The sequence below is a fragment of the Canis aureus genome, chromosome 15, assembly GCF_053574225.1.
Source record: "Canis aureus isolate CA01 chromosome 15, VMU_Caureus_v.1.0, whole genome shotgun sequence".
Lineage (NCBI taxonomy): Eukaryota > Metazoa > Chordata > Mammalia > Carnivora > Canidae > Canis > Canis aureus.
Genome location: NC_135625.1, coordinates 37,006,918 through 37,020,046, shown reverse-complemented (window position 1 = coordinate 37,020,046; position 13,129 = coordinate 37,006,918). Strand labels below are relative to the sequence as shown.

General features: G+C 36.5%; 1 long non-coding RNA gene across 3 annotated transcripts in view; it reads right to left on the bottom strand.

Annotated features, from left to right (window-relative positions):
* LOC144284525 (uncharacterized) overlaps positions 1-13,129 on the bottom strand; it is a 39,938-nt gene that overhangs the window by 11,132 nt on the left and 15,677 nt on the right. For 2 of the 3 annotated variants that reach the window (XR_013352957.1, XR_013352958.1), the window contains exons 4-5: positions 8,567-8,623; positions 612-726 (exon numbers count right to left, since the gene is read on the bottom strand). This is a non-coding gene — a long non-coding RNA (uncharacterized LOC144284525). The remainder of the gene's footprint in view (positions 1-611; positions 727-8,566; positions 8,624-13,129) is intronic. The other variant, XR_013352959.1, reaches the window with a different exon arrangement.

Below are 13,129 nucleotides of genomic sequence, written 5' to 3'. Positions count from 1 at the left end.
TTTGGTCTTCCAAAAGGGAGGAATTAGACTTGAGATCTACATACAAACCAGGGACCCGTTAAGTACTTCAACACAACTGAAAATGTGGACCAGAAATATCCACTTATCAACAAAGAAAGGCCACAAAAAAGAGTCATCTGTCTTGGCCTAAAATCTAGGTCAAAAAAAAAAAAAAATTCTAAGAATTTTAAATGAGGCCTTCCCAAATGTAGGTTTGAGGGTCAAAATTATATTGTCTGTGTGAAACCATGAAACTAATTTGTGCTAGACAGGTAGAGTCCCAGGCCGAGCGTACGTAGCAGAAGGGAAAGGATGTCCTCTTTGGAGAGAGTACCCTTGAACACTGGGATTTTTTTCCCCCCATAAAACCTGGGCAAATAAACTTACAGTCAGTATGGCAAATACCGGGAAATAAACATCAATGAAAGTTCATCAACAGAATGAACAAACTGAAGAGTCATGTTACTGAAAAATTCAGATATTGCAATTTTGTTTATGCAATTTACATAAGACTTTTTATAATATTTAACAAAATAAAATAATTGAAAACACACTGGCAGGAAACAAGATGCTAAACAAAATCTACACAAAATGCTAAACAGATCATTTACCTCAGGAAGGTTGCAGGGAGTATGTCATTCTTCTCCATGTTTATAATCCAGCACACAATTAGTAGATAGGGATGTTCACTAAGAGTTTGTGATTGATAAAGCTCCCCCAAAATAGCTGAAAACAAAAGTTTGCAAGACAGAATTTATGAAAATCAAATTAAGGAGGAATCCAAAGAGTATTGTTTTAGCTAACTTACCTTGGTGGGCTGTAGAATACAACAACTACTTCAGAGTACTCAAACTTGATAAAGAAAACAAACTTATGCTTATGGAGGCATTGAGTGTCAATAAACACTATCTGGGGAAAAAAAAAGCCATTTCAGGGCTCTAAGAATAAGAGGAAGTGAGAGAAACCAAGAGGACAAAATGAGACAAGTTTGAGGGTAAGAACAGTGGGAGTCTGTGGCTTTCTGGACTAAGGTACTCCTATCCTTCCTTCCTCACTTGACTAGTAAGAACTATGGTTTTGCCAGCATAGGAGTGGCAACAGTCCTAAGAGTTTTGCTGCCAGAGTGGGAGACTCAGTTTTGGGCAGGGGGGACATCTGCTAGTTTCATCAGCTTGAAATGGAACACTCCATAGGAAATGAATGGGAAACACCTGCGACTGTGCAATCCCAAGATTGAGGTCCCAAGTTGTGGCAAGCAATCATGCAGAAATTTATGTGAGATTCTGGAAAGGTGAGAGCCGTAGAAGAGCTAAGATAAGTTCTATCTGCCTGGAAACTACATATAGGAGCACAGGAGACCTGAGAGATTCCAGCACAAAGTAAAAGGCAAGGGAGATGTGGGCACTGGCTCTAAATTTGAATGTGCTCCCCAAACCACAGAGTTCTAAATGCACAGGATGGCAGCCTTATGGGCTTCAGGTGTTTGGATATAAGCTCTTTCCAAATCACCTTGCTAACCACTAAGCAATGCAACCCCTAGGCAAACCCTAGGCAACCAGACTAGGACATAAAATAGAAAAATCAAAAGCTAAGAAACATCACTTGCACTGGGTGGGAGACAGATTCCACACTTTCATTCAAGGCAGGATATTCAAAATAAAAACAATGAAAAAAAAAAAAAACAAAGAGAACCCAGGATATTGCTACAATATGTTATTTTAAATATCCAATTTTTAAACCAAAATTATGAGCTTCCCAAAGAAACAGGGAAATGAAACCTATATTCAGAAAAAAAGACTGTCATAGAAATTTACTGGGCCAAGGTGTTGGGTTAGGTGAGAAAGTTTCCAGCAGTTTATATATGTATTCAAAGAAAAGAAGTTCAGTGAATCCTTTTTGAAAAAAAATAAACAAGTTTAAAACTGGAGAAAATGAGCCTTTTCAGGCTCTGAAATTTATTTTTTTTTATTTTTTTATTTTTTTAAAATTTTATTTATTTATGATAGTCACACACAGAGAGAGAGAGAGAGAGAGAGGCAGAGACACAGGCAGAGGGAGAAGCAGGCTCCATGCACCGGGAGGCTCTGAAATTTAAATATAATAAATTGATTCAGGAAAGAGGCAACCAAATGCCAAAGGAGAAATAGAAACCATATAAAAACATAGAAATATGGTTGGGACAATAAAGTTATAACACAGGTGGAGTGACCCAATCAGGTGGAGGCTGGTGGCACAGGGGGTGAAAGGATTCACTTGAGGCAGAACAAAGAGAAGTTTATTGAATACACTGCAGGGGAATAGCTGGCAGGACTGTGCGGGGTGGGGGGGATGGTTAAGGGGAAAAGATGAAGAGGTATGGGGACATATGGAATTCTCCTTTGTTGGCACTTGCACATGGCTGTAAGTAGCCCATTGGTCAGCTAGGGCTTATGGACATTTTGAGGTGGGTCTCCTAATGGGCCTATTTGCATTTGGCCTGGTGGTCACTATAGGTCCCTTTACCTTACTCAGGTTTCCACAGTTCAAGCCTATCACCTAAAAGTGGCCTCTAAGACATACAGAAAATAAATAACAATATGTTAAAAATAAGTTCATCAGTAATTACTTCAAAATTTGTGAATGGATTAAACTTCCCGATCAAAACACCTAGATTGGTAGAATAGATATAAAGCCAGAATCCAACTCTGTGATATCCACAAGAGTCTCACTTTATTTTTATTTATTTATTTTTTAAAAGCTTTTATTTATTTATTCGTGAGAGACACACACACACACACACACACACACACACACACAGAGAGAGAGAGGCAGAGACGCAGGCAGAGGGAGAAGCAGGCTCCATGCAGGGAACCCGATGTGGGACTCAATCCCGGGACTCCAGGATCATGCCCTGGGCCAAAGGCAGGTGCTCAACCACTTCAGCCACCCAGGTGTCCCAAGAGTCTCACTTTATACCTAAGAATGGAGCTAAGTTGAAAGTACAAGGATGAGAAATAAATTTTGTGCAAATAACCAGAAGAAAATTAGCGGTAGCTATACTATAGTAAAACCAAACAAATAGACTAAGTCAAAAACTGTTATAAGAGAGAAAAAGGACATTATATATTGATTAAAGTGTCAATTCACCAAGAAGATATGACAATTAGAAACATATATGTACCAAGTATAAGAGCTCCAAAGTTTATGAAACAAACATTGACAGAATTGAAGGGAGATAACAGACAGCTCTGCAATAATAGTAGGAAACTGGAAACTTCAAAGCCACATTTACATTAATGGATAGAGCAACCAGATAGAAGATAAATAAGAAAATAGAAGTCATGAATACTATAGACCAATTGAACCTAACAAACATGCACAGAGTACTCCATCCAAAGACAGCAGAATACACATTTTTCTCTTATGCACATATAGACCATATATTAGACCACAAACAATTTTAATCATTTACAAAGATTAATGTTATACAAAGTATCATTTCTGATTACAGTGGAATAAAAGTAGAAACCAATAGCAGAGGGAAAACTGGAAAATTGCAAATATGTGTAAAAACCTCATTCAAACAATGAGTCAAAGAAAAATCATAAATGAAATTAGAAAATATCTTGAGACAAAGGAAAAAATTATAACAAAATTTGGGGGATGCAGTGAAAGAAGTTTTAAGGTGGAAATTTATAGTTGTAATGTTTACATAGATTATAGCACAGAGAAAAAATAGATAAAAAAATAGATAATAGGTAATCATTAGAAAAAATTAGTGAAACCAAGTCTTGGTTCTCCAAAAAATTCAACAAAACTGACAGAACTTTAGCTAAATTCACAAAGTAGAGAGAAAACTTTAATAACTAAATCAGAAATGAAAGTGAGGACATTTTAATGAATTATACAGATAAAAAAGGATGAAAAGAGAGTGCTATGAACTATTTGTTCATTAACAAATTGTATAACTTAAATGAAATGAACATGAAAAACACAATCTACCAACATTGAACATGAGAAGTAGAAAATCTGAACAGATTTCTACAATAAAGAGATTGAATCAGTAACTTAAAGCCTCTCAACAAAGAAAAGCCTAGTACCAGCTGGCATCATTGGTAAATTCTTCCAAATATTTAAAGAAAAATGAACACTGAACTTTCTCTAATGCCTCCAAAACTATTGAAAATGAGGGAATTTTTCCTAACTCATTCTGTGAGAGCATTACTCAGTTCCCAAAGCCACATAAAGACATAGTAAGAAAAGTATATTTTTTAGTTTGATGCAGTCCCACGTGTTTATTTTTGCTTTTGCTACTTGTGTTTTAGGTGTCATATCAAAAAACTTGTTGCCAAGACCAGAGTCAAGGAGATTTTCCCGTCTTTTCTTTTAGGAGCTCTATGAACAGCTGTAGTTTCAGAGCAATTCCATGATCTTAAAATATTACCACCCACAAATTTATAGACAATCCATACTGCCACCACCCTCTGCAACCCCAAGACAAAGCTACCTTAGAGTGAAATTGCAAGATTGGTTGATGAATATATGCTAGATGTTTCAGAAAACTGCCAAACTATTTTCCGAAGTTAACTGTACCCACCAGCAATGTATGAGAGTTCCAGTTGCTCCCTGTTCTCACCAAAATTTGATATAATCAATCTCTTTTACTTTAGCCATTCTAATGGTTATGTAGTGGTATATTGTGTAGTTTTAACTGTATTATCCTGATGACTAATAACATTTAATAATTTCCATATGCTTATTGGTCATTCATGTTTTCTTTGGTAAAAAGACTTAACTAAAAACAAACAATTAGGATATCTTGATGACTCAGTTGGTTGAGGGGCTGACTCTGGATTTTGGCTCAGGTCCTAATCAGGGTCACGGGATCAAGCCTCGTGTCAGGCTCCATACTCAGCAAGGAGTCTACTTGAGGATTCTCTCTCTCACTCTTTCTCTCTCTCTCCCTCTGCCTCCCCAATTCACACACTCTCAATCTCTCCCAAATAAGTAAATAAATCTTAAAGAAAAAAATGGACCTGATCACATATGAAAATGCACTGACTCATAACTTCTGCAGCAAAAAGTCCAGGAAGCCAAATAATAACTGCTGCACCCATGGGCAGAGAAAGGTCAGGAATTGGTCAGTAATTGCCAGCTTTCCTTATTTTTGCCTCCACTTTCAACTTAGACCAGAGAAGGCCAAATATTCTCCCAAACCGATTACATTGGCTGCTCCACCCCCAGTTAGCACCGTCTCCAGCTTCTCCATGCCAATAATCCCTCATCAAAACCTGCCTGAAACCTTTTTCATTTTTCACTATAAAAATTTCCCACTCCTTTGCCTGCCTTTGAGTCTCTGCCAAACTCAAGTGATGGTGGCTGACACCCTTACAATAGCAAACTCTGAATAAATAGCCTCTATCAGTTCTCTTTTGGATTGTCTTCATTTATTTTTGAACTGGTGAAGCAACTATTCAAATTTTTATGCATTCTTTTGGGGTTTTTTGTCCTCTTACAAAAAGTTATAAGTGTTCTTTAATTATTCTGAATATGTTTATAATCAAATACATGATTTGCAAATATTTCACCTCACTATTTTATTTTCTCATAGTGTCTTTTGAAAAACAAAAGTTTTAAATTTTGATAAAGTTCAAATTTGGTCATTTTTTAAATGGATGATGCTTTTGGTGCTATAGTATAGAAATCTTTACCTGATGCATGATCACAAGATTTTTTCTATTTTTTAAAACAAATTTTAGAGTTTTAGTTCTTCCATTTATTTCTGTGGGGTTTTTTTTAGAGAAATGTCTATTTCTCTGTCAGAATCATTGAAATGATCATGTGTCATTTTCTTCTCTTTCGTTCTGTTAATGTGGTGTATAACACTGATTGGTTTTTCTGTTCAAATATTCTTGCATCCTATTTGGTCATGGTATATATTCCTTTTATTTTGTTGTTGAATTTAGTTTGCTAGTATTTTGTTGAGCATTTTTACATCAATATTGATAACATCTTAGCCTGTTTCCATGTCTTGGATTTTGTAAATAATATTTCAATGAATGTGGGTGCAGATAGCTCTTTGAGAATAGTGATTTATCTTTGAATACATACTCAGAAATGGAATTGCTGGTTCATATTAATCATTTTATTTTTTATTTTTTGAGGAAACTCCATACTGTTTTTATAATAAATATTTTATTTATTTATTAATGACAGACACAGAGAGAAAGAGAGCAGAGACACTGGCAGAGGGAGAAGCAGGCTCCATGCAAGGAACCCGATGTGGGACTTGATCCCGGGACTCCAGGATCACACCCTGGGCTGAAGGCAGACACTCAACCTCTGAGCCACCCAGGTGTCCCTCCATACTGTTTTCCACAGTTGCTATATAAGTTTAATTTACAGTGTACAGTGTTTCCTTTTCTCTACATCCCAGTCAGCCCTTATCTCTTGTCTTTTATATAATGGCCATTCTAACAGATGTGAGGTAATATCTCATTGTGATTTTGATTTGCATTTCCCTGATGATTAGAATGTTGAGCACCTTTCATCCTGCACCATTCACAAAAATTAAGTTGAAATAGACTAAAGACTTAAATGTAAGACCTGAAATCATAGAGCTCCTAAAAGAAAAGACAGAAGAAAATCTCCTTGACTCTGGTCTTGGCAACAAGTTTTTTTGATATGACACCTAAAACACAAGTAGCAAAAGCAAAAATAAACAAGTGGGACTGCATCAAACTAAAAAATATACTTTTCTTACTAAGATTTTCTCAAAATCTTTGTATTGTACACTTAAAATAAGTGAATGTTGTCTTATATAAATCACAAATTAAAAATGACTGTCAGATTTCTAGAAATTTATATTAGGCAATGAAAATTTAAAACTCAATAAATAGCTTAAACAATAGCAAGGAATTTCCTTGACTTCACAGCCCATATCCTTAACCATTATCCTATATCCTGTATTCTGAATGTTTTAATTTTACAGTGGAATCAAGACGTTGTTTTAAGTTTCAGTTACAATCTTACTTTCTGGCCTCAGAACATACAATGGTTTCTTGCTTCTTGTCCAATGAAAATAATTCAAGTTGGTAATTTAATAATTTCTGCAATGCTCCAGGTTCTCAAAGATTAATAATAGAATATTATATCAGATGATATAGAAAACATTTATTAGACTCCAGCTCCGCAACATGTAAATTCATAAATTTGGATAGTAGACATATTCACATTTTCCTTTTCTCTTAAATGGGCACCTTTTTTAAAATTTCTTTTTATGGCTTCATATACTGATATGAAACCTTTTTTATTTTTTAAATCTTTAATACAACAACTAGCATTTCCTTACAGCCCCTGAGAAGCAACTACATCTTTCCTGACAGTGCTTCATGCAGCCAATTATTTAGATATTTTAAAAGTATGAATATTTACAGGATCCATCAGGTGACAAAATTTTGTAGGTAAATTCCACACTACAAAAATCATGAAGTATGGAGGTCAACCCCCATAAGCAAAATAAGAAAGAATATGTCTGATATATAATTTACATTTTGATTAAAACTCATTTGAAAAGCTGTATTTCATTTCCTTTTTTAAAGGATTTTATTTATTTATTTATTCATGAGAGACACACAGAGAGAGGCAGAGACATAGGCAGAGGGAGAAGCAGGCTCTCTGCAAGAATCCTGGAATCACAACCTGTGCCAAAGGCAGACGCTCAACCACTGAGCCACTCAGGTGCCCCCATTTCTTTTTATGTAAATACCATTATTATATTGCCAAAAATATAGAGTTTGAGGCTATGTCATTGAGTAAATTACCCCAGGCTTGGACTTGTGGTCATTCTATTAGACATAAAACAATGCCATGATTCCATTGTTGTAAAGGGAGTTACTTCTTCGCAAGTATGTCTTCTCTTTGTCTATGAAATCATGAGATGGTTCTATTGTCTGTACAAATGTGATGATTTTTTTTAAAAGATTTATTTACTTACTTTAGAGAGAGATAGAAAGTGGAAGTATGAGGGTGGAGGTTGATGGGGAGGAAGAGAGAGAGAATCTCAAGTAGATTCCCCAATGAGTATGGAGCCCAACACAGGGCTCAATCATGACCTGAGCCGAAACCAAGAGTTGGACACCCAACTGACTGTCACCCAGGCACCCTATGATGATGATGATTTTGATAATGATTATGTCAAAAAATAGGCATTTCTGAATATTGACACTCAATTTTAGAACAAATGAATGGAGGATATATAAACTAAAATCTTACGTTTGTAAAAAACCACATTATTTTTTAAGTATTTCCATTAACTGCTTACTAACTAGCATATGACAAAAACAATTGGCTATATTGGACAGAAAGAAGTTGGCATTCAATTTAAAGCATGGCTATAAGGATCACCTGCACTTTATTTCTGTCATTGCAAATCGAAATCTTGTATCTCCTTTGTGGGTTCAAGAACTTATTCTCAGTGATTTGACATGAAATGATTTGGCTGCTTTGTAAGCCTATATTAAACTGACAGACAAGAATGCTTACTTACTACAAGGGAAAATAGGAATATCTAAATAAATAATCCTACCTGTTGCTGCAAGATTGTGGTATGCAGATGATGGAGTTTTGATGAGTGACCTTCATTCTGTAGGAAGGCAGAGTACTGAAGGTCAGGAAGGACCCTGAGAGGTACCTCTGACATATTACCATAACATTAGAAATTGCCATTCTTCATCCTAGTCTTTCAGCTACATAATGAAGTCTGGTCAATAGAATCATCCACTATACTGGCCATTTTGGAAAATATAAAAACATATTGGCAAATCCTTTAATTCACAGGCTTCTTTATTTTACTGTTGTTTGAGTCATCAAAATGTTCTGGTATTATGACATGATGAAATAATGTACATATAAAGTGATTTTGAAGATAGCCCAAATGTCATCCAAATACATTTGATTGTCAGAACTACTATTCTCTTTTTGAAGATTTCTTTCAATAGCTAATCTAAAATATATGTTGAGTCCTTTGTGATAAAACATTCGGGTAGACTGTTTTCCAAATTTATATCTGAATTTATAAGTGGAGATGGGATTCCTTTTTTACAGTTTTATCATTCCCTATAAAAAATATGCCTGCTTCAATTATATCATTAAAACAAAATATAGTTAGGTTTGTACCAAAGTAGTACCTTTTCTTTCTGTCTTTTTATTTTTTTTAGAGATATAGAAAGCACAAGAGCCAGGTGGGGTCAGGGGGGTGGTGGGAAGGTGGAGGGAGAGAGAGAATCACAAGCAGGGTCCACACCCAGTGCGGAGCCCAACAAATGGCTCTAAGGCTCCATGTGGGGCTTGATTTCATGACCTTGAGATTATGACCCCAGCTAAAATCAAGAGTTGGATGCCCAACTGACTGAGCTACCCAGGCACCTCACCTAAAGCAGTATCTAATACAATTATGTTTTGCTTAATGTTATTTCAAAAATGAACAACTTATGTGTTCTTATTGTTCATGCCAGGACAACATGATTATTACCTTATGATTTAAAGCTCTATTGTATATTGCTTAAGTATTCTGTCAGAGAATGAACACACTGTGCATTGCAACATTGCAACATTAACTTGGCCACAGTCAATGTTGCTTTTGCTACATTACAGAAAAGCAGGTTTGACAAATTAACCGATTGGTTTTTATTTTTTTTTAACACAAGGAAGGCAGTGTCCCTATCATCTAGAGGTTCTTGTGATAACCATGACACAAACAAAATGTACTCAGAAAGAGAAATGTAAACAAAGCAGAATTTCAAGTACTATGAAACAAGTCAAAGCAAAGCCACCTGGTAAAAATAAATTAAATGAATTGTATTATGCATAAGTATTCGTGTAAGAGGATTCTGTTACTTGAGAAGTGTGAACTGCAAATCACAAAACAAGAGGTGGAAGGGTGGTTTGGTGTTGGTTGTGAAAATGACCTGCTCATTTCAGATCTTCACTTACCAAGCTACAGGAAAATAGGCAATTCTTTACTGACACCTTGGAAGAGGCTTTTAGTATCGAAATAGAAAAATACTCTCAGCATATAGTTTGAGGAAAAACACAAACATGGCATGGGAAAAAACCACACTAACATCTATCTACTCTAAACTAATACAATTGTTTTTATCTGTAGAACAAATATGACATTCCTTGAGTATACGACATCTGCTAGGTGGTGTTTTTTCTCCCTGAATGTAGTTATTTAATTACCAGCATGTAATTAAATGATGCAAAGCATTCCAAGGTGCTCAGTTACAGAATCGTGCAATTCAATAAAAATGCAAGTCTACTAATTGGCTATAAGAAAGTCATTATATATAGCACAAGTGTATATATATACAATAATATATAAGCACATATATATGTATAATGAATGTACATGTATATACCTGAGATATAAAAATCCCATCTATTCTTATATATATATATATTCTTATGTATATGAGAGAGAGAAGAAAAGTATATCTAGACTCTTCTCCCCTCACATTTGATTTTTTATTTTTATTTTTATTTTTATTATTTTTTAAAGATTTTATTTATTTATTCATGAGAGACACACACACACACAGAGAGAGAGAGAGAGAGAGAGGCAGAGGCACAGGCAGAGGGAGAAGCAGGCTCCATGCAGGGAGCCCTACCTGGGGCTCAATCCCGGGTCTCCAGGATCAGGCCCTGGGCCAAAGGCGGTGCTAAACCGCTGAGCCATCGGGGCTGCCCTCCTCTCACATTTTAGACACAAAGCAAAGGGCAAGCTTTTGCCTTATTGGAGTAATTTCTTGAGTTAGGACCTAGAGTAATAAGAGCTATAAAAATGTCCACACCGAGCCAAACCATCATTTAGCACTGTCTTTCTGCCTTGGTACCAACTGATATTTTGGGTATATGTCCCTTCACAGTCCTGTTATCATGATCCAAATAAGACATGAGAAAAAGCTCTGCCAAAATAATTCATGAGTGTGCATGACTCTCTAGTGAATAGTCACAATTGCTAGTGCAAAACTTGTTGAAATGATAAATAATCCATGCGCAGTGGAGAGCGGAACTGAGTTGAATGGTAGTATTGCTGCTAAAAAGATCTTGGTTATTGTGGAGATTTTCTTCACCTAGTGTTTTAGTGATGTGGGAGTGGCTGGGCCTTGTTTGAATTCTGTTAACATCTCCTTGTTAATGCTTTAGATTCAGGTTGTTCCATGGGAAAATCTCTCCCATATGTCCAGATGGTGTCATGTTGCAAAACCCTAGATACAATGGCAGCTACCATGGTTATTCCATTGTGTGAGGGAGTTGGACGGAATTCAAAGACAATGGACATTGTGCAACACACACACACACACACACACACACACACATATATATTAGATTTATTTATTTGAGAGAGAGAGAGAGAGAGAGACAGCAGGGGAGGGGGTAGAGGAAAAGGGAGAGAGAGAGAATCCTCAAGGAGACTTCATGCTGAGCTTGGAGCCTAACGCAAGGCTTGATCCCAGGACCCTGAGATCATGACCTGAGCCAAAATCCAGAGTTGGATGCTCAACTGACTGAGCTATGCAGGTGCCCCACAACACTTAATATTTATTTATTTATTTATTTATTTATTTATTTATTTATTTATTTATTGATTTATTTAAAACACACAGAGAGAGAGAGAGGCAGAGACACAGGCAGAGGGAGAAGCAGGCTCCATGTAAGGAGCCCGATGTGGGACTTGATCCCCGGTCTCCAGGATCACGTCCTGGGCTGCAGGTGGCGCTAAACCGCGCCACCGGGGTTGCCCAACACTTAATATTTAAACATCAATCTCACATTATTTGTGTCTCCTGAACAATCAAATAAAAGGGGAGGGGTCAAACCACACATAACTTGATACCCTAACACTTAAGAATCTTAGCAGAAGATTAAACTGGAAGATTTAAGGATTGGTAACTTGAAGTTTATTTAATTTTCAGAAGCTGTTTGAAGCATAAGTCAAGATCCTCATTTGAATAAATAAGTAAAAAGAGATGACTACAAGAGACAAAACATTAGCGATACCATAACCAAAGAGTCTGGCATCGGGTATTCCAAAGAAACATTCCAAGATGAATGAGAACTTGTTGCAGCAATTATAGATCAGCTTGATGACTCAACTGATTTTGTAGCTGAGTCAGGGATATGGGTTATTGCCTAGGAAAGGAGACAGGATGATTCTGTGAGTCATTACAACTAGCTGAAAGGGGAATCAACACAGTCACTCTCTTCAGAAAGTGTTTTTTTTAATTAACTTAAAATACAGTTTAGTATATGAGGATAAATTTGCACCTGCTATGCTGATAAAAGAAAGATAAGATTAGGGCAGCCCGGGGTGCCCCAGCGGTTTTGCGCCGCCTTCAGCCCAGGGCGTGATCCTGGAGACCCCGGATCGAGTTCTGGGTCTGGCTCCCTGCGTGGAACATGCTTCTCCCTCTGCCTGTGTCTCTGCCTCTCTCTCTCTCTCTTTGTGTGTTTCTCATGAATAAATAAATAAAATATTTAAAAAAGAAAGATAAGATTAAGTGCCTATGAAAAGAAAATAGTTTTCATGAGCATATATTATATCTTGTACCATCAAGAATCTACCACAATGATTTTGCGCCGAAACCAAAAGACTTAGTTGTTTTCGATAGTTGTTTAAACAGTAATAGAGACAATGTCCACAATGGGCATGCCGTTTCTGTGATTTTTGTGAGAATTTTGCTTCTGTAGAAGCTTAACATTTTTGCCTAAAACTCCTACATGACCAAGAGCTGTTCTTTTTTCAACACCAATGGAAGAAAGAGTGTCCGGCTTCAAGTGCACAACACGCCCTTACCTTGCTCATCTTACTCTGCAAGTCCTGACAAGGTCTGCTTCAAGTTGGTGATGAAACATTTATGTCATTTCACATCACTTGCTTGCTTCTCTGCTCTCACTTTCATCTGATCAGTCTGTAGCTTATGAAACTTCTGCTATCTGAAGGGAGGGCATACCCTCCTGGGGGCAGCAAATAGTTTCTCTTTACTGCTCCAATTTGTGCTCTTTATTTCAAGATCTTTCTTCATTTCTGAGCACACTGTTCCTCTTTTCTATAAAGATATGAGGGGTTATTTCATGACCATCTGTT